Consider the following 18,583-nt stretch of genomic DNA (forward strand, 5'->3'; position numbering starts at 1 on the left):
GAATAAGAGCAAGGTTATTAGGTACAGTAGGGGTGAGGGTCAAGTCAATTGGGAGGTGAGTTTGAATGGAGAAAAACTGGAGGAAGTGAAGTGTTTTAGATATCTGGGAGTGGATCTGTCAGCGGATGGAACCATGGAAGCGGAAGTGGATCATAGGGTGGGGGAGGGGGCGAAAATTTTGGGAGCCTTGAAAAATGTGTGGAAGTCGAGAACACTATCTCGGAAAGCAAAAATGGGTATGTTTGAGGGAATAGTGGTTCCAACAATGTTGTATGGTTGCGAGGCGTGGGCTATGGATAGAGATGTGCGCAGGAGGATGGATGTGCTGGAAATGAGATGTTTGAGGACAATGTGTGGTGTGAGGTGGTTTGATCGAGTAAGTAACGTAAGGGTAAGAGAGATGTGTGGAAATAAAAAGAGCGTGGTTGAGAGAGCAGAAGAGGGTGTTTTGAAATGGTTTGGGCACATGGAGAGAATGAGTGAGGAGAGATTGACCAAGAGGATATATGTGTCGGAGGTGGAGGGAACGAGGAGAAGAGGGAGACCAAATTGGAGGTGGAAAGATGGAGTGAAAAAGATTTTGTGTGATCGGGGCCTGAACATGCAGGAGGGTGAAAGGAGGGCAAGAAATAGAGTGAATTGGAGTCATGTGGTATACAGGGGTTGACGTGCTGTCAGTGGATTGAAGCAAGGCATGTGAAGCGTCTGGGGTAAACCATGGAAAGCTGTGTAGGTATGTATATTTGCGTGTGTGGACGTGTGTATGTACATGTGTATGGGGGGGGGGTTGGGCCATTTCTTTCGTCTGTTTCCTTGCGCTACCTCGCAAACGCGGGAGACAGCGAGAAAGTATAAAAAAAAAAAAAAAAAAAAAAATATATATATATATATATATATATGGATCTGGAGAAGGCATATGATAGAGTTGATAGAGATGCTCTGTGGAAGGTATTAAGAATATATATGGTGTGGGAGGAAAGTTGTTAGAAGCAGTGAAAAGTTTTTATCGAGGATGTAAGGCATGTGTACGTGTAGGAAGAGAGGAAAGTGATTGGTTCTCAGTGAATGTAGGTTTGCGGCAGGGGTGTGTGATGTCTCCATGGTTGTTTAATTTGTTTATGGATGGGGTTGTTAGGGAGGTAAATGCAAGGGTTTTGGAAAGAGGGGCAAGTATGAAGTCTGTTGGGGATGAGAGAGCTTGGGAAGTGAGTCAGTTGTTGTTCGCTGATGATACAGCGCTGGTGGCTGATTCATGTGAGAAACTGCAGAAGCTGGTGACTGAGTTTGGTAAAGTGTGTGGAAGAAGAAAGTTAAGAGTAAATGTGAATAAGAGCAAGGTTATTAGGTACAGTAGGGTTGAGGGTCAAGTCAATTGGGAGGTGAGTTTGAATGGAGAAAAACTGGAGGAAGTGAAGTGTTTTAGATATCTGGGAGTGGATCTGGCAGCGGATGGAACCATGGAAGCGGAAGTGGATCATAGGGTGGGGGAGGGGGCGAAAATTCTGGGGGCCTTGAAGAATGTGTGGAAGTCGAGAACATTATCTCGGAAAGCAAAAATGGGTGTTTGAAGGAATAGTGGTTCCAACAATGTTGTATGGTTGCGAGGCATGGGCTATGGATAGAGTTGTGCGCAGGAGGATGGATGTGCTGGAAATGAGATGTTTGAGGACAATGTGTGGTGTGAGGTGGTTTGATCGAGTGAGTAACGTAAGGGTAAGAGAGATGTGTGGAAATAAAAAGAGCGTGGTTGAGAGAGCAGAAGAGGGTGTTTTGAAGTGGTTTGGGCACATGGAGAGAATGAGTGAGGAAAGATTGACCAAGAGGATATATGTGTCGGAGGTGGAGGGAATGAGGAGAAGAGGGAGACCAAATTGGAGGTGGAAAGATGGAGTGAAAAAGATTTTGTGTGATCGGGGCCTGAACATGCAGGAGGGTGAAAGGAGGGCAAGGAATAGAGTGAATTGGATCGATGTGGTATACCGGGGTTGACGTGCTGTCAGTGGATTGAATCAAGGCATGTGAAGCGTCTGGGGTAAACCATGGAAAGCTGTGTAGGTATGTATATTTGCGTGTGTGGACGTATGTATATACATGTGTATGGGGGGGGTTGGGCCATTTCTTTCGTCTGTTTCCTTGCGCTACCTCGCAAATGCGGGAGACAGCGACAAAGTATAATAAAAAAAAGAAAAAAAAAGATGTTCTGGAAGGAGGTAAATAAAGTGCGTACGACAAGGGAGCAAATGGGAACTTCAGTGAAGGGCGCAAATGGGGAGGTGATAACAAGTAGTGGTGATGTGAGAAGGAGATGGAGTGAGTATTTTGAAGGTTTGTTGAATGTGTTTGATGATAGAGTGGCAGATATAGGGTGTTTTGGTCGAGGTTGTGTGCAAAGTGCGAGGGTTAGGGAAAATGATTTGGTAAACAGAGAAGAGGTAGTAAAAGCTTTGTGGAAGATGAAAGCCGGCAAGGCAGCAGGTTTGGATGGTATTGCAGTGGAATTTATTAAAAAAGGGGGTGACTGTATTGTTGACTGGTTGGTAAGGTTATTTAATGTATGTATGACTCATGGTGAGGTGCCTGAGGATTGGCGGAATGCATGCATAGTGCCATTGTACAAAGGCAAAGGGGATAAGAGTGAGTGTTCAAATTACAGAGGTATAAGTTTGTTGAGTATTCCTGGCAAATTGTATGGGAGGGTATTGATTGAGAGGGTGAAGGCATGTACAGAGCATCAGATTGGGGAAGAGCAGTGTGGTTTCAGAAGTGGTAGAGGATGTGTGGATCAGGTGTTTGCTTTGAAGAATGTATGTGAGAAATACTTAGAAAAGCAAATGGATTTGTATGTAGCATTTATGGATCTGGAGAAGGCATATGATAGAGTTGATAGAGATGCTCTGTGGAAGGTATTAAGAATATATGGTGTGGGACGCAAGTTGTTAGAAGCAGTGAAAAGTTTTTATCGAGGATGTAAGGCATGTGTACGTGTAGGAAGAGAGGAAAGTGATTGGTTCTCAGTGAATGTAGGTTTGTGGCAGGGGTGTGTGATGTCTCCATGGTTGTTTAATTTGTTTATGGATGGGGTTGTTAGGGAGGTGAATGCAAGAGTTTTGAAAAGAGGGGCAAGTATGAAGTCTGTTGTGGATGAGAGAGCTTGGGAAGTGAGTCAGTTGTTGTTCGCTGATGATACAGCGCTGGTGGCTGATTCATGTGAGAAACTGCAGAAGCTGGTGACTGAGTTTGGTAAAGTGTGTGAAAGAAGAGAGTTAAGAGTAAATTTGAATAATAGCAAGGTTACTAGGTACAGTAGGGTTGAGGGTCAAGTCAATTGGGAGGTAAGTTTGAATGGAGAAAAACTGGAGGAAGTAAAGTGTTTTAGATAACTGGGAGTGGATCTGGCAGCGGATGGAACCATGGAAGCGGAAGTGAATCATAGATGGGGGAGGGGGCGAAAATCCTGGGAGCCTTGAAGAATGTGTGGAAGTTGAGAACATTATCTCGGAAAGCAAAAATGGGTATGTTTGAAGGAATAGTGGTTCCAACAATGTTGTATGGTTGCGAGGCGTGGGCTATGGATAGAGTTGTGCGCAGGAGGGTGGATGTGCTGGAAATGAGATGTTTGAGGACAATGTGTGGTGTGAGGTAGTTTGTTCGAGTAAGTAATGTAAGGGTAAGAGAGATGTGTGGAAATAAAAAGAATGTGGTTGAGAGAGCAGAAGAGGGTGTTTTGAAATGGTTTGGGCACATGGAGAGAATGAGTGAGGAAAGATTGACCAAGAGGATATATTTGTCAGAGGTGGAGGGAACGAGAAGTGGGAGACCAAATTGGAGGTGGAAAGATGGAGTGAAAAAGATTTTGTGTGATCAGGGCCTGAACATGCAGGAGGGTGAAAGGCGGGCAAGGAATAGAGTGAATTGGGTCGATGTGGTATACCCGGGTTGACGTGCTGTCAGTGGATTGAATCAGGGCATGTGAAGCGTCTGGGGTAAATCATGGAAAGTTGTGTGGGGCCTGGATGTGGAAAGGGAGTTGTGGTTTCGGGCATTATTGCGTGACAGCTGGAGACTGAGTGTGAACGAATGGGGCCTTTGTTGTCTTTTCCTAGTGCTACCTCACACACATGAGGGGGGGAGGGGGATGGTATTCCATGTGTGGCGAGGTGGCGATGGGAATAAATAGGGGCAGACAGTGTGAATTGTGTGCATGGGTATATGTGAATGTGTCTGTTTGTGTATATATATGTGTACATTGAGATGTATAGGTATGTATATTTGCGTGTGTGGGCGCGTGTGTGTGTACATTGTGTATGTGGGTGGGTTGGGCCATTTCTCTCGTCTGTTTCCTTGCGCTACCTCGCAAATGCGGGAGACAGCGACAAAGCAAAATAAATAAATATATATATATATATATATATATATATATATATATATATATATATATATATATATATATATATAATATATATATATATATATGTATATATATATATATATTTATTTTCTTATTCTATTATACTTATCGCCATTACCCACGTCAGCATGGTAGCACTAGGAAACAGACAAAGAATGGCCCATCCACTCATATATGCATAAATATACATAAACACCCACACATGCACATATACATATATACATACATATACATATGCATACCCTGATATATACTTTTATACACATGTATGTATTCATACTGCTTGCCTTCATCCATTCCTGGCGATACCCCGCCCCACAGGAAACATTATCGCTTACCCTGCTTCACGAGGTAATGCCAGGAAAACAGACAAAAAGGCCACATTCGTTCACACTCAATCTCTAGCTGTCATGTGTTATTCACTGAAACCACAGCTCCCTATCTACATCCAGGCCCCACAAACCTTTCCATGGTTTACCCCAGACATTTTACATGCCTTGGTGCATTCCATTGACACCAAAGTCAACCCCGCTATACCACATCATTCCAATTTTCTCTATTCTTTGCACCCTTTCACCCTCCTGTATGTTCAGGCCTAGACCACTCAATATCTTTTTCACTCCATCCTTCCACCTCCAATATGGTCTATTTCCCTGTCCTCCCTTGCCCATTACCCCTCTTTGAACTTTTTTTTATAATTCTCTCCATGTCCCCCAAAACCATTTCTTCTGCTCTCTCAACCACACTCTTTTCATTACCACACATCTCTCTTTCCCCTTCATTACTTAGTTGATCAAACCACCTCACACCTCATATTGTCCTCAAGCATCTCATTTCCAGCACATCCACCCTCCTCCGCACAACTCTATCTATGGTCCATGCCTCACAACTATATGACATTGTCGGAACCACTATTCCTTCAAACATACCCATTTTTGCTTTCCGAGATAATGTTCTCGACTTCCACAAATTTTTCAACGCATCCAGAACTTTCACCCCCTCCCCCACCCTATGACTCACTTCCATTTCCATGGTTCCATCTGCTGCCAAATCCTCTCCCAGATATCTAAAACACTTCACTTCCTCCAGTTTTTCTCCATTCAAACTTACCTCCCAGTTGACTTGACCCTCAACCCTACTGTACCTAATAACCTTGCTCTTATTTACATTTACTCTCAGCGTTCTTCTTTCACACACTTTACCAAACTCAGTCACCATCTTCTACAGTTTCTCACCTGAATCAGCCACCAGTGCTGTATCATCAGCGAACAACAACTGACTCACTTCCCAAGCTCTCTTATCCACAACAAACTTCATACTTGCCCCTCTCTCCAAAACTCTTGCATTCACCTCCCTAACAACCCCTTCCATAAACAAATTAAACTACCATGGAAACCATGCACCCCTGCTGCAAACCAACATTCACTTAGAACCAATCACTTTCCACTCTTCCTACTTGTACACATGCCTTACATCCTCGATAAAACTTTCCACTGCTTCTAACAACATGCCTCCCACACCATATACTCTTAATACTTTCCACAGAGCATCTCTATCAACTCTTATCATATGCCTTCTCCAGATCCATAAATGCATTAGTGTTCGAAATGACATACCTATTATTTCACAAGTTGAGTGACTATATATGTTGCTTCCCAGGTCAAAAGAATGTAAGGAGGTACATGCAAAAAACAGGTATTTAAGGAGTTCATTTATTGTTATATCAGTGAATAACTTTTGTAATTTGTAAATACACTTCCATTGCCTCAGTAAGGATTAGTTCTGGAGAAAAGTAGTGAGACACAAGGTATTTGCCTTTGGAGGCATTCAGCAACCTTATTAAAGATTTTTGAAGGAATTAGTTGATATTTCCTTTTGTAAAAGAGATGCTGATTCTTTGATAAGAGATGCTTAATTCTTACTGTCATTGACATCCAGTCATACCTAAGATCAAAACATATTTATTCATTATTTTTCGATACTTGATTGCTGTTTTCCGTGTTAGCAAGGTAGTGCCAAGAGACAGACGAAGAAAGACCCATCCACTCACATACATACACACACAAGGACTGAACCAGGGCATGTGAAACATCCAGGGTAAACCATGGAAAGGTCTGTGGTTTTGGTGCAGAACACATGACAGCTAGAGAACAAGTGTGAGCGTCTTTGGACTTTTTTCGTCCGTTTCCTTGCACTACCTCGCTGACACGGGGTGGTAAAGTTGTTTCCTCTGGGGCAGGGTGGTGCTGGGTATGGATAAAGGTGAGAAAGTATGAATATGTATGTGTGTATATGTATGTGTATGTATGTATGTATTTGTCTATATGTACAAGTATGTATGTGTATGTATATATGTGTGTATATGAGTGGATGGGACTTTCTTCCTCTGTTTTCTGTCACTATCTTGCTAACATGGGAAATGGCAAGCAAGATTGATATATAAATCAATGAATATATTTTTTTCATACTTATTCTTAATACCCACAAAGCATCTCTGTCATCCCTATCATATTCCTTCTCCTTATACACATATATATATTTATTTATTTATTTATTTTGCTTTGTTGCTGTCTCCCGCATTAGTGAGGTAGCGCAAGGAAACAGACAAAAGAGTGGCCCAACCCACCCAAATACACATGTATATACATACACGTCCACACACGCAAATATACATACCTATACATCTCAATGTATACATATATACAAATGTACATAATTCATACTGTCGGCCTTTATTTATTCCCATTGCCACCTCGTCAGACATGGAATAACAACCCCCCCCCCTCATGTGTGCGAGGTAGCGCTAGGAAAAGACAACAAAGGCCCCATTCATTCACATTCAGCCTCTAGCTGTCTTGTAATAATGCACCGAAACCACAGCTCCCTTTCCACATCCAGGCCCCACACAACTTTCCATGGTTTACCCTAGACGCTTCACATGCCCTGGTTCAATCCATTGACAGCATGTCAACCCCAGTATACCACATCGTTCCAATTCACTCTATTCCTTGCACGCCTTTCACCCTCCTGCATGTTCAGGCCCCGATCACTCAAAATCTTTTTCATTCCATCTTTCCACCTCCAATTTGGTCTCCCACTTCTCCTCATTCCCTCCACCTCAGACACATATATCCTCATGGTCAATCTTTCCTCACTCATTCTCTCCATGTGCCCAAACCATTTCAAAACACCCTCTTCTGCTCTCTCAACCACATTCTTTTTATTTCCACACATCTCTCTTACCCTTACATTACTTACTCGATCAAACCACCTCAAACCACATATTGTCCTCAAACATCTCATTTCCAGCACATCCACCCTCCTGCGAACAACTGTATCCATAGCCCACGCCTTGTAACCATACAACATTGTTGGACCCACTATTCCTTCAAACATACCCATTTTTGCTTTCCGAGATAATGTTCTCAACTTCCAAACATTCTTCAAGGCTCCCAGAATTTTCGCCCCCTCCCCCACCCTATGAATCACTTCCGCTTCCATGGTTCCATCCACTGCCAGATCCACTCCCAGATATCTAAAACACTTTACTTCCTCCACTTTTTCTCCATTCAAACTTACCTCCCAATTGACTTGACCCTCAACCCCACTGTGCCTAATAACCTTGCTCTTATTCACATTTACTCTTAACTTTCTTCTTTCATACACTATACTAAACTCAGTCACCAACTTCTGCAGTTTCTCACATGAATCAGCTACCAGCGCTGTATCATCAGCGAACAACAGCTGACTCACTTCCCAAGCTCTCTCATCCACAACAGACTTCATACTTGCCCCTCTTTCCAAAACTCTTGCATTCACCTCCCTACCAACCCCATTCATAAACAAATTAACCATGGAGACATCACACACCCCTGCTGCAAACCTGCATTCACTGAGAACCAATCACTTTCCTCTCTTCCTACACGTACACATGCCTTACATCCTCGATAAAAACTTTTCACTGCTTCTAACAACTTGCCTCCCACACCATATATTCTTAATACCTTCCACAGAGCATCTCTATCAACTCTATCATATGCCTTCTCCAGATCCATAAATGCTACAGACAAATCCATTTGCTTTTCTAAGTATTTCTCACATACATTCTTCAAAGCAAACACCTGATCCACACATCCTCTACCACTTCTGAAACCACACTGCTCTACCCCAATCTGATGCTCTGTACATGCCTTCACCCTCTCAATCAATACCCTCCCATATAGTTTACCAGGAATACTCAACAAACTTATACCTCTGTAATTTGAGCACTCACTCTTATCCCCTTTGCCTTTGTACAATGGCACTATGCAAGCATTCCGCCAATCCTCAGGCACCTCACCATGAGTCATACATACATTAAGTAACCTTACCAACCAGTCAACAATACAGTCACCCCCTTTTTTAATAAATTCCACTGCAATACCATCCAAACCTGCTGCCTTGCTGGCTTTCATCTTCCGCAAAGCTTTTACTACCTCTTCTCTGTTTACCAAATCATTTTCCCTAACCCTCTCACTTTGCACACCACCTCGACCAAGACACCCTATATCTGCCACTCTATCATCAAACACATTCAACAAACCTTCAAAATACTCACTCCATCTCCTTCTCACATCACCACTACTTGTTATCACCTCCCCATTAGCACCCTTCACTGAAGTTCCCATTTGCTCCCTTGTCTTATGCACTTTATTTACCTCCTTCCAGAACATCTTTTTATTCTCCTTAAAATTTAATGATACTCTCTCACCCCAACTCTCATTTGCCCTCTTTTTCATCCCTTGCACCTTTCTCTTGACCTCCTGTCTCTTTCTTTTATACATCTCCCACTCATTTGCATTTTTTCCCTGCAAAAATCGTCCAAATGCCTCTCTCTTCTCTTTCACTAATACTCTTACTTCTTCATCCCACCACTCACTATCCTTTCTAAGCAACCCACCTCCCACACTTCTCATGCCACAAGCATCTTTTGCGCAAGCCATCACTGCTTCCCTAAATACATCCCATTCCTCCCCCATTCCCCTTACCTCCTTTGTTCTCACCTTTTTCCATTCTGTACTCAGTCTCTCCTGGTATTTCCTCACACAAGTCTCCTTCCCAAGCTCACTTACTCTCACCACTCTCTTCACCCCAACATTCCCTCTTCTTTTCTGAAAACCCTTACAAATCTTCACCTTTGCCCCCACAAGATAATGATCAGACATCCCTCCAGTTGGACCTCACAATACATTAACATCCAAAATTCTCTCTTTCACGAGCCTATCAATTATCACGTAATCCAATAACGCTCTCTGGCCATCTCTCCTACTTACATACATATACTTATGTATATCTCTCTTTTTAAACCAGGTATTCCCAATCACCAGTCCTTTTTCAGCACATAAATCTGCAAGCTCTTCACCATTTCCATTTACAACACTGAACACCCCATGTATACCAATTATGCCCTCAACTGCCACATTACTCACCTTTGCATTCAAATCACCCATCACTATAACCCAGTCTTGTGCATCAAAACCACTAACACACTCATTCAGCTGCTCCCAAAACACTTGCCTCTCATGATCTTTCTTCTCATGCCCAGGTGCATATGCACCAATAATCACCCATCTCTCTCCATCAACTTTCAATTTTACCCATATCAATCTAGAATTTACTTTCTTACACTCTATCACATACTCCCACCACTCCTGTTTCAGGAGTAGTGCTGCTCCTTCCCTTGCTCTTGTCCTCTCATTAACCCCTGACTTTATTCCCAAGACATTCCCAAACCACTCTTCCCCTTTACCCTTTAGCTTCATTTCACTCAGAGCCAAAACATATATATATATATATATATATATATATATATATATATATATATATATATATATATATATATATATATATATATATCTTTCTTTTTCAAACTATTTGCCATTTCCCGCGTTAGCGAGGTAGCATTAAGAACAGAGGACTGGGCCTTTGAGGGAATATCCTCACCTGGCCCCCTTCTCTGTTCCTTCTTTTGGAAAATCAAAAAAAAAAAAAGAGAGAGGGGAGGATTTCCAGCCCCATGCTCCCTCCCCTTTTAGTCGCCTTCTACGACACGCAGGGAATACATGGGAAGTATTCTTTCTCCCCCATCCCCAGGGATAATACTAGGTACAGTAGGGTTGAGGGTCAAGTCAATTGGGAGGTAAGTTTGAATGGAGAAAAACTGGAGGAAGTAAAGTGTTTTAGATATCTGGGACTGGATCTGGCAGCGGATGGAACCATGGAAGCGGAAGTGGATCATAGGGTGGGGGAGGGGGCGAAAATCCTGGGAGCCTTGAAAAATGTGTGGAAGTCGAGAACATTATCTCGGAAAGCAAAAATGGGTATGTTTGAAGGAATAGTGGTTCCAACAATGTTATATGGTTGTGAGGCGTGGGCTATGGATAGAGTTGTGCGCAGGAGGGTGGATGTGCTGGAAATGAGATGTTTGAGGACAATGTGTGGTGTGAAGGTGGTTTGATCGAGTAAGTAACGTAAGGGTAAGAGAGATGTGTGGAAATAAAAAGAGCGTGGTTGAGAGAGCAGAAGAGGGTGTTTTGAAGTGGTTTGGGCACATGGAGAGAATGAGTGAGGAAAGATTGACCAAGAGGATATATGTGTCGGAGGTGGAGGGAACGAGAAGTTGGAGACCAAATTGGAGGTGGAAAGATGGAGTGAAAAAGATTTTTAGTGATCGGGGCCTGAACATGCAGGAGGGTGAAAGGAGGGCAAGGAATAGAGTGAATTGGATCGATGTGGTATACTGGGGTTGACGTGCTGTCAGTGGATTGAATCAGGGCATGTGAAGCGTCTGGGGTAAACCATGGAAAGCTGTGGAGGTATGTATATTTGCGTGTGTGGACGTATGTATATACATGTGTATGGGGGTGGGTTGGGCCATTTCTTTCGTCTGTTTCCTTGCGCTACCTCGCAAACGCGGGAGACAGCGACAAAGCAAAAAATATATATATATATATATATATATATATATATATATATATATATATATATATATATTTTTTTTTTCTTCTTTTAAACTATTCACCATTTCCCGCATTAGCGAGGTAGCGTTAAGAACAGAGGACTGGGCCTTTTTTGGAATATCCTCACCTGGCCCCCTCTGTTCCTTCTTTTGGAAAAAAAAAAAAAAAAAATATATATATATATATATATATATTTGTATGTAGCATTTATGGATCTGGAGAAGGCATATGATAGAGTTGATAGAGATGCTCTGTGGAAGGTATTAAGAATATATGGTGTGGGAGGCAAGTTGTTAGAAGCAGTGAAAAGTTTTTATCGAGGATGTAAGGCATGTGTACGTGTAGGAAGAGAGGAAAGTGATTGGTTCTCAGTGAATGTAGGTTTGCGGCAGGGGTGTGTGATGTCTCCATGGTTGTTTAATTTGTTTATGGATGGGGTTGTAAGGGAGGTAAATGCAAGAGTCCTGGAAAGAGGGGCAAGTATGAAGTCTGTTGGGGATGAGAGAGCTTGGGAAGTGAGTCAGTTGTTGTTCGCTGATGATACAGCGCTGGTGGCTGATTCATGTGAGAAACTGCAGAAGCTGGTGACTGAGTTTGGTAAAGTGTGTGGAAGAAGAAAGTTGAGAGTAAATGTGAATAAGAGCAAGGTTATTAGGTACAGTAGGGGTGAGGGTCAAGTCAATTGGGAGGTGAGTTTGAATGGAGAAAAACTGGAGGAAGTGAAGTGTTTTAGATATCTGGGAGTGGATCTGTCAGCGGATGGAACCATGGAAGCGGAAGTGGATCATAGGCTAGAGATAGTGCGCAGGAGGTGGATGTGCTGGAAATGAGATGTTTGAGGACAATGTGTGGTGTGAGGTGGTTTGATCGAGTAAGTAACGTAAGGGTAAGAGAGATGTGTGGAAATAAAAAGAGTGTGGTTGAGAGAGCAGAATAGGGTGTTTTGAAATGGTTTGGGCACATGGAGAGAATGAGTGAGGAAAGATTGACCAAGAGGATATATGTGTCGGAGGTGGAGGGAACGAGGAGAAGTGGGAGACCAAATTGGAGGTGGAAAGATGGAGTGAAAAAGATTTTTAGTGATTGGGGCCTGAACATGCAGGAGGGTGAAAGGAGGGCAAGGAATAGAGTGAATTGGATCGATTGTGGTATACTGGGGTTGACGTGCTGTCAGTGGATTGAATCAGGGCATGTGAAGCGTCTGGGGTAAACCATGGAAAGCTGTGGAGGTATGTATATTTGCGTGTGTGGACGTATGTATATACATGTGTATCGGGGTGGGTTGGGCCATTTCTTTCGTCTGTTTCCTTGCGCTACCTCACAAACACGGGAGACAGCGACAAAGCAAAAAAAAAAATATATATATATATATATATATATATATATATATATATATATATATATATATATATATATATATATTTATATATATATATGGATCTGGAGAAGGCATATGATAGAGTTGATAGAGATGCTCTGTGGAAGGTATTAAGAATATATGGTGTGGGAGGAAAGTTGTTAGAAGCAGTGAAAAGTTTTTATCGAGGATGTAAGGCATGTGTACGTGTAGGAAGAGAGGAAAGTGATTGGTTCTCAGTGAATGTATGTTTGCGGCAGGGGTGTGTGATGTCTCCATGGTTGTTTAATTTGTTTATGGATGGGGTTGTTAGGGAGGTAAATGCAAGAGTTTTGGAAAGAGGGGCAAGTATGAAGTCTGTTGGGGATGAGAGAGCTTGGGAAGTGAGTCAGTTGTTGTTCGCTGATGATACAGCGCTGGTGGCTGATTCATGTGAGAAACTGCAGAAGCTGGTGACTGAGTTTGGTAAAGTGTGTGGAAGAAGAAAGTTAAGAGTAAATGTGAATAAGAGCAAGGTTATTAGGTACAGTAGGGTTGAGGGTCAAGTCAATTGGGAGGTGAGTTTGAATGGAGAAAAACTGGAGGAAGTGAAGTGTTTTAGATATCTGGGAGTGGATCTGGCAGCGGATGGAACCATGGAAGCGGAAGTGGATCATAGGGTGGGGGAGGGGGCGAAAATTCTGGGGGCCTTGAAGAATGTGTGGAAGTCGAGAACATTATCTCGGAAAGCAAAAATGGGTATGTTTGAAGGAATAGTGGTTCCAACAATGTTGTATGGTTGCGAGGCGTGGGCTATGGATAGAGTTGTGCGCAGGAGGATGGATGTGCTGGAAATGAGATGTTTGAGGACAATGTGTGGTGTGAGGTGGTTTGATCGAGTGAGTAACGTAAGGGTAAGAGAGATGTGTGGAAATAAAAAGAGCTTGGTTGAGAGAGCAGCAGAGGGTGTTTTGAAGTGGTTTGGGCACATGGAGAGAATGAGTGAGGAAAGATTGACCAAGAGGATATATGTGTCGGAGGTGGAGGGAACGAGGAGAAGAGGGAGACCAAATTGGAGGTGGAAAGATGGAGTGAAAAAGATTTTGTGTGATCGGGGCCTGAACATGCAGGAGGGTGAAAGGAGGGCAAGGAATAGAGTGAATTGGAGCGATGTGGTATACCGGGGTTGACGTGCTGTCAGTGGATTGAATCAGGGCATGTGAAGCGTCTGGGGTAAACCATGGAAAGCTGTGTTGGTATGTATATTTGCGTGTGTGGACGTATGTATATACATATGTATGGGGGGGGTTGGGCCATTTCTTTCGTCTGTTTCCTTGCGCTACCTCGCAAACGCGGGAGACAGCGACAAAGTATAATAGAAAAAAGAAAAAAAAAAAAGATGTTCTGGAAGGAGGTAAATAAAGTGCGTACGACAAGGGAGCAAATGGGAACTTCAGTGAAGGGCGCAAATGGGGAGGTGATAACAAGTAGTGGTGATGTGAGAAGGAGATGGAGTGAGTATTTTGAATGTTTGTTGAATGTGTTTGATGATAGAGTGGCAGATATAGGGTGTTTTGGTCGAGGTGGTGTGCAAAGTGCGAGGGTTAGGGAAAATGATTTGGTAAACAGAGAAGAGGTAGTAAAAGCTTTGCGGAAGATGAAAGCCGGCAAGGCAGCAGGTTTGGATGGTATTGCAGTGGAATTTATTAAAAAAGGGGGTGACTGTATTGTTGACTGGTTGGTAAGGTTATTTAATGTATGTATGACTCATGGTGAGGTGCCTGAGGATTGGCGGAATGCATGCATAGTGCCATTGTACAAAGGCAAAGGGGATAAGAGTGAATGTTCAAATTACAGAGGTATAAGTTTGTTGAGTATTCCTGGCAAATTGTATGGGAGGGTATTGATTGAGAGGGTGAAGGCATGTACAGAGCATCAGATTGGGGAAGAGTAGTGTGGTTTCAGAAGTGGTAGAGGATGTGTGGATCAGGTGTTTGCTTTGAAGAATGTATGTGAGAAATACTTAGAAAAGCAAATGGATTTGTATGTAGCATTTATGGATCTGGAGAAGGCATATGATAGAGTTGATAGAGATGCTCTGTGGAAGGTATTAAGAATATATGGTGTGGGAGGCAAGTTGTTAGAAGCAGTGAAAAGTTTTTATCGAGGATGTAAGGCATGTGTACGTGTAGGAAGAGAGGAAAGTGATTGGTTCTCAGTGAATGTAGGTTTGTGGCAGGGGTGTGTGATGTCTCCATGGTTGTTTAATTTGTTTATGGATGGGGTTGTTAGGGAGGTGAATCCAAGAGTTTTGGAAAGAGGGGCAAGTATGAAGTCTGTTGTGGATGAGAGAGCTTGGGAAGTGAATCAGTTGTTGTTCACTGATGATACAGCGCTGGTGGCTGATTCATGTGAGAAACTGCAGAAGCTGGTGACTGAGTTTGGTAAAGTGTGTGAAAGAAGAGAGTTAAGAGTAAATGTGAATAATAGCAAGGTTACTAGGTACAGTAGGGTTGAGGGTCAAGTCAATTGGGAGGTAAGTTTGAATGGAGAAAGTAAAGTGTTTTAGATAACTGGGAGTGGATCTGGCAGCGGATGGAACCATGGAAGCGGAAGTGAATCATAGATGGGGGAGGGGGCGAAAATCCTGGGAGCCTTGAAGAATGTGTGGAAGTTGAGAACATTATCTCAGAAAGCAAAAATGGGTATGTTTGAAGGAATAGTGGTTCCAACAATGTTGTATGGTTGCGAGGCGTGGGCTATGGATAGAGTTGTGCGCAGGAGGGTGGATGTGCTGGAAATGAGATGTTTGAGGACAATGTGTGGTGTGAGGTAGTTTGTTCAAGTAAGTAATGTAAGGGTAAGAGAGATGTGTGGAAATAAAAAGAGCGTGGTTGAGAGAGCAGAAGAGGGTGTTTTGAAATGGTTTGGGCACATGGAGAGAATGAGTGAGGAAAGATTGACCAAGAGGATATATGTGTCAGAGGTGGAGGGAACGAGAAGTGGGAGACCAAATTGGAGGTGGAAAGATGTAGTGAAAAAGATTTTGTGTGATCAGGGCCTGAACATGCAGGAGGGTGAAAGGCGGGCAAGGAATAGAGTGAATTGGGTCGATGTGGTATACCCGGGTTGACGTGCTGTCAGTGGATTGAATCAGGGCATGTGAAGCGTCTGGGGTAAATCATGGAAAGTTGTGTGGGGCCTGGATGTGGAAAGGGAGTTGTGGTTTCGGGCATAATTGCGTGACAGCTGGAGACTGAGTGTGAACGAATGGGGCCTTTGTTGTCTTTTCTAGTGCTACCTCGCACACATGAGGGGGGGAGGGGGATGGTATTCCATGTGTGGCGAGGTGGCGATGGGAATAAATAGGGACAGACAGTGTGAATTGTGTGTATGGGTATATGTGAATGTGTCTGTTTGTGTATATATATGTGTACATTGAGATGTATAGGTATGTATATTTGCGTGTGTGGGCGCGTGTGTGTGTACATTGTGTATGTGGGTGGGTTGGGCCATTTCTCTCGTCTGTTTCCTTGCGCTACCTCGCAAACGCGGGAGACAGCGACAAAGCAAAATAAATAAATATATATATATATATATATATATATATATATATATATATATATATATATATATATATATATATATATATATATATATTTTCTTATTCTATTATACTTATCGCCATTACCCACGTCAGCATGGTAGCACTAGGAAACAGACAAAGAATGGCCCATCCACTCATATATGCATAAATATACATAAACACCCACACATGCACATATACATACATATACATATACATATCAACATATATATATATATATATATATATATATATATATATATATATATATATATATATATATATATATATATATATATTTCTTTCTTTCTTTTAAACTATTCGCCATTTCCCGCATTAGCGAGGTAGCGTTAAGAACAGAGGACTGGGCCTTTTTTGGAATATCCTCACCTGGCCCCCTCTGTTCCTTCTTTTGGAAAATGAAAAAAAAACGAGAGGGGAGGATTTCCAGCCCCCCCGCTCCCTCCCCTTTTAGTCGCCTTCTACGACATGCAGGGAATACGTGGGAAGTATTCTTAATCCCCTATCCCCAGGGATAAAATATATATATATATATATATATATATATATATATATATATATATATATATATATATATATATATATATATACATATACATATATGCATACATATACATATGTACATACATATACACGTCAACATATACATATATACATACATATACATATGCATACCCTGATATATACTTTTATACACATGTATGTATTCATACTGCTTGCCTTCATCCATTCCTGGCGATACCCCGCCCCACAGGAAACATTATCGCTTACCCCTGCTTCAGCGAGGTAATGCCAGGAAAACAGACAAAAAGGCCACATTCGTTCACACTCAATCTCTAGCTGTCATGTGTTATTCACTGAAACCACAGCTCCCTATCTACATCCAGGCCCCACAAACCTTTCCATGGTTTACCCCAGACATTTTACATGCCTTGGTGCATTCCATTGACACCACGTCGACCCCGCTATACCACATCATTCCAATTTTCTCTATTCTTTGCACCCTTTCACCCTCCTGTATGTTCAGGCTTAGACCACTCAATATCTTTTTCACTCCATCCTTCCACCTCCAATATGGTCTACTGCTTCTCCTAGTGCCTTCCTCTTGTGACATATCCATCCACTCTGTGAACTTTTCCTTACTCATTCTCTCCATATGTCCAGACCATTTCAGCATATCCTCTTCTGCTCTCTCAACCACACTCTTTTTATTACCACACATCTTTCTTACCCTTTCATTACTTAATCAATCAACCTCACACCACATATTGTCCTCAAACATTTAATTTCCAACACATCCACCCTCCTCCACACTGCCTTATTTATAGCCCATGCCATGCATCCATATGGTGTAGTTAGGCCTACTATTGCTTTAAGCATACCCATTTTGCCATGTCAGATAATGTTCTCTCTTTCCTCACATTCAGTAGTGCTGCCAGAACCTTTGCCTCTTCCCCCAGCTTATGACTCACTTTCACTTGGAAGGTTTGATTCACTGCCATGACCACTCCCAGGTATCTAAAACACTTCACTTCCTCCAATTTTTCTCCATTCATACTCGCACCCCAGCTAACTTGTCCTGCAAACCTGATGAACCTGATAACTTGCTCTTATTCACATTTACTCTACTTCCTCTTTTCGTACACACTTCCAAACTCAGTCACCAACTTTTGCAATTTCTCACTCGAATCTCTCACCAGTGCTGTATCACAAGCAAACAACAACTGACTCGCTTCCTAATCCCTATCATCCCATGGAGGCAGCATATTCACCCCTCTTTCCAAGACTCTTACATATATATATATATGTATAAAGTAAATTGTATTTTCCTTCATAAGATATTTATTGTAAATTTGTAGAGAATCTTGTTCAGTCATGATTACTTTTACATAGTTTTATCTCAGTTTGAGGTTTGCACCTTTGACTTAGCATATTGATCAAGAGTAGTACAACTACTGTAAGAGAGAGATATACAAAGAAACATAATACAGGATCCAGCGCCCACATTGTTGGTGACATGACCACTCCTCAGTTTCATAACATACCTAGAATATTTTCTTCAGCAATGAAATTTGTCATGGGATATAGATCAGAAGGATTTTTTGTCAGTCCATATGACATAGCTCTTGAAGTCTAGCCCTTCATACACTTGTTGAGCAGTTCTATATTTTACATGTTTCCCTTCACATAGTTTGAATCTTTAGCTTAAAAACATAAACAGCCAGAATAAGAAA

At 42.2% G+C, this 18,583-nt stretch overlaps 1 protein-coding gene across 1 annotated transcript in view; it reads left to right on the top strand.

Annotated features, from left to right (window-relative positions):
* LOC139747140 (uncharacterized) overlaps positions 1–18,583 on the top strand; it is a 353,413-nt gene that overhangs the window by 274,831 nt on the left and 59,999 nt on the right. The gene's annotated exons all lie outside the window — the stretch shown is intronic.

Source organism: Panulirus ornatus, chromosome 67 (assembly GCF_036320965.1).
Source record: "Panulirus ornatus isolate Po-2019 chromosome 67, ASM3632096v1, whole genome shotgun sequence".
Classification (NCBI taxonomy): domain Eukaryota; kingdom Metazoa; phylum Arthropoda; class Malacostraca; order Decapoda; family Palinuridae; genus Panulirus; species Panulirus ornatus.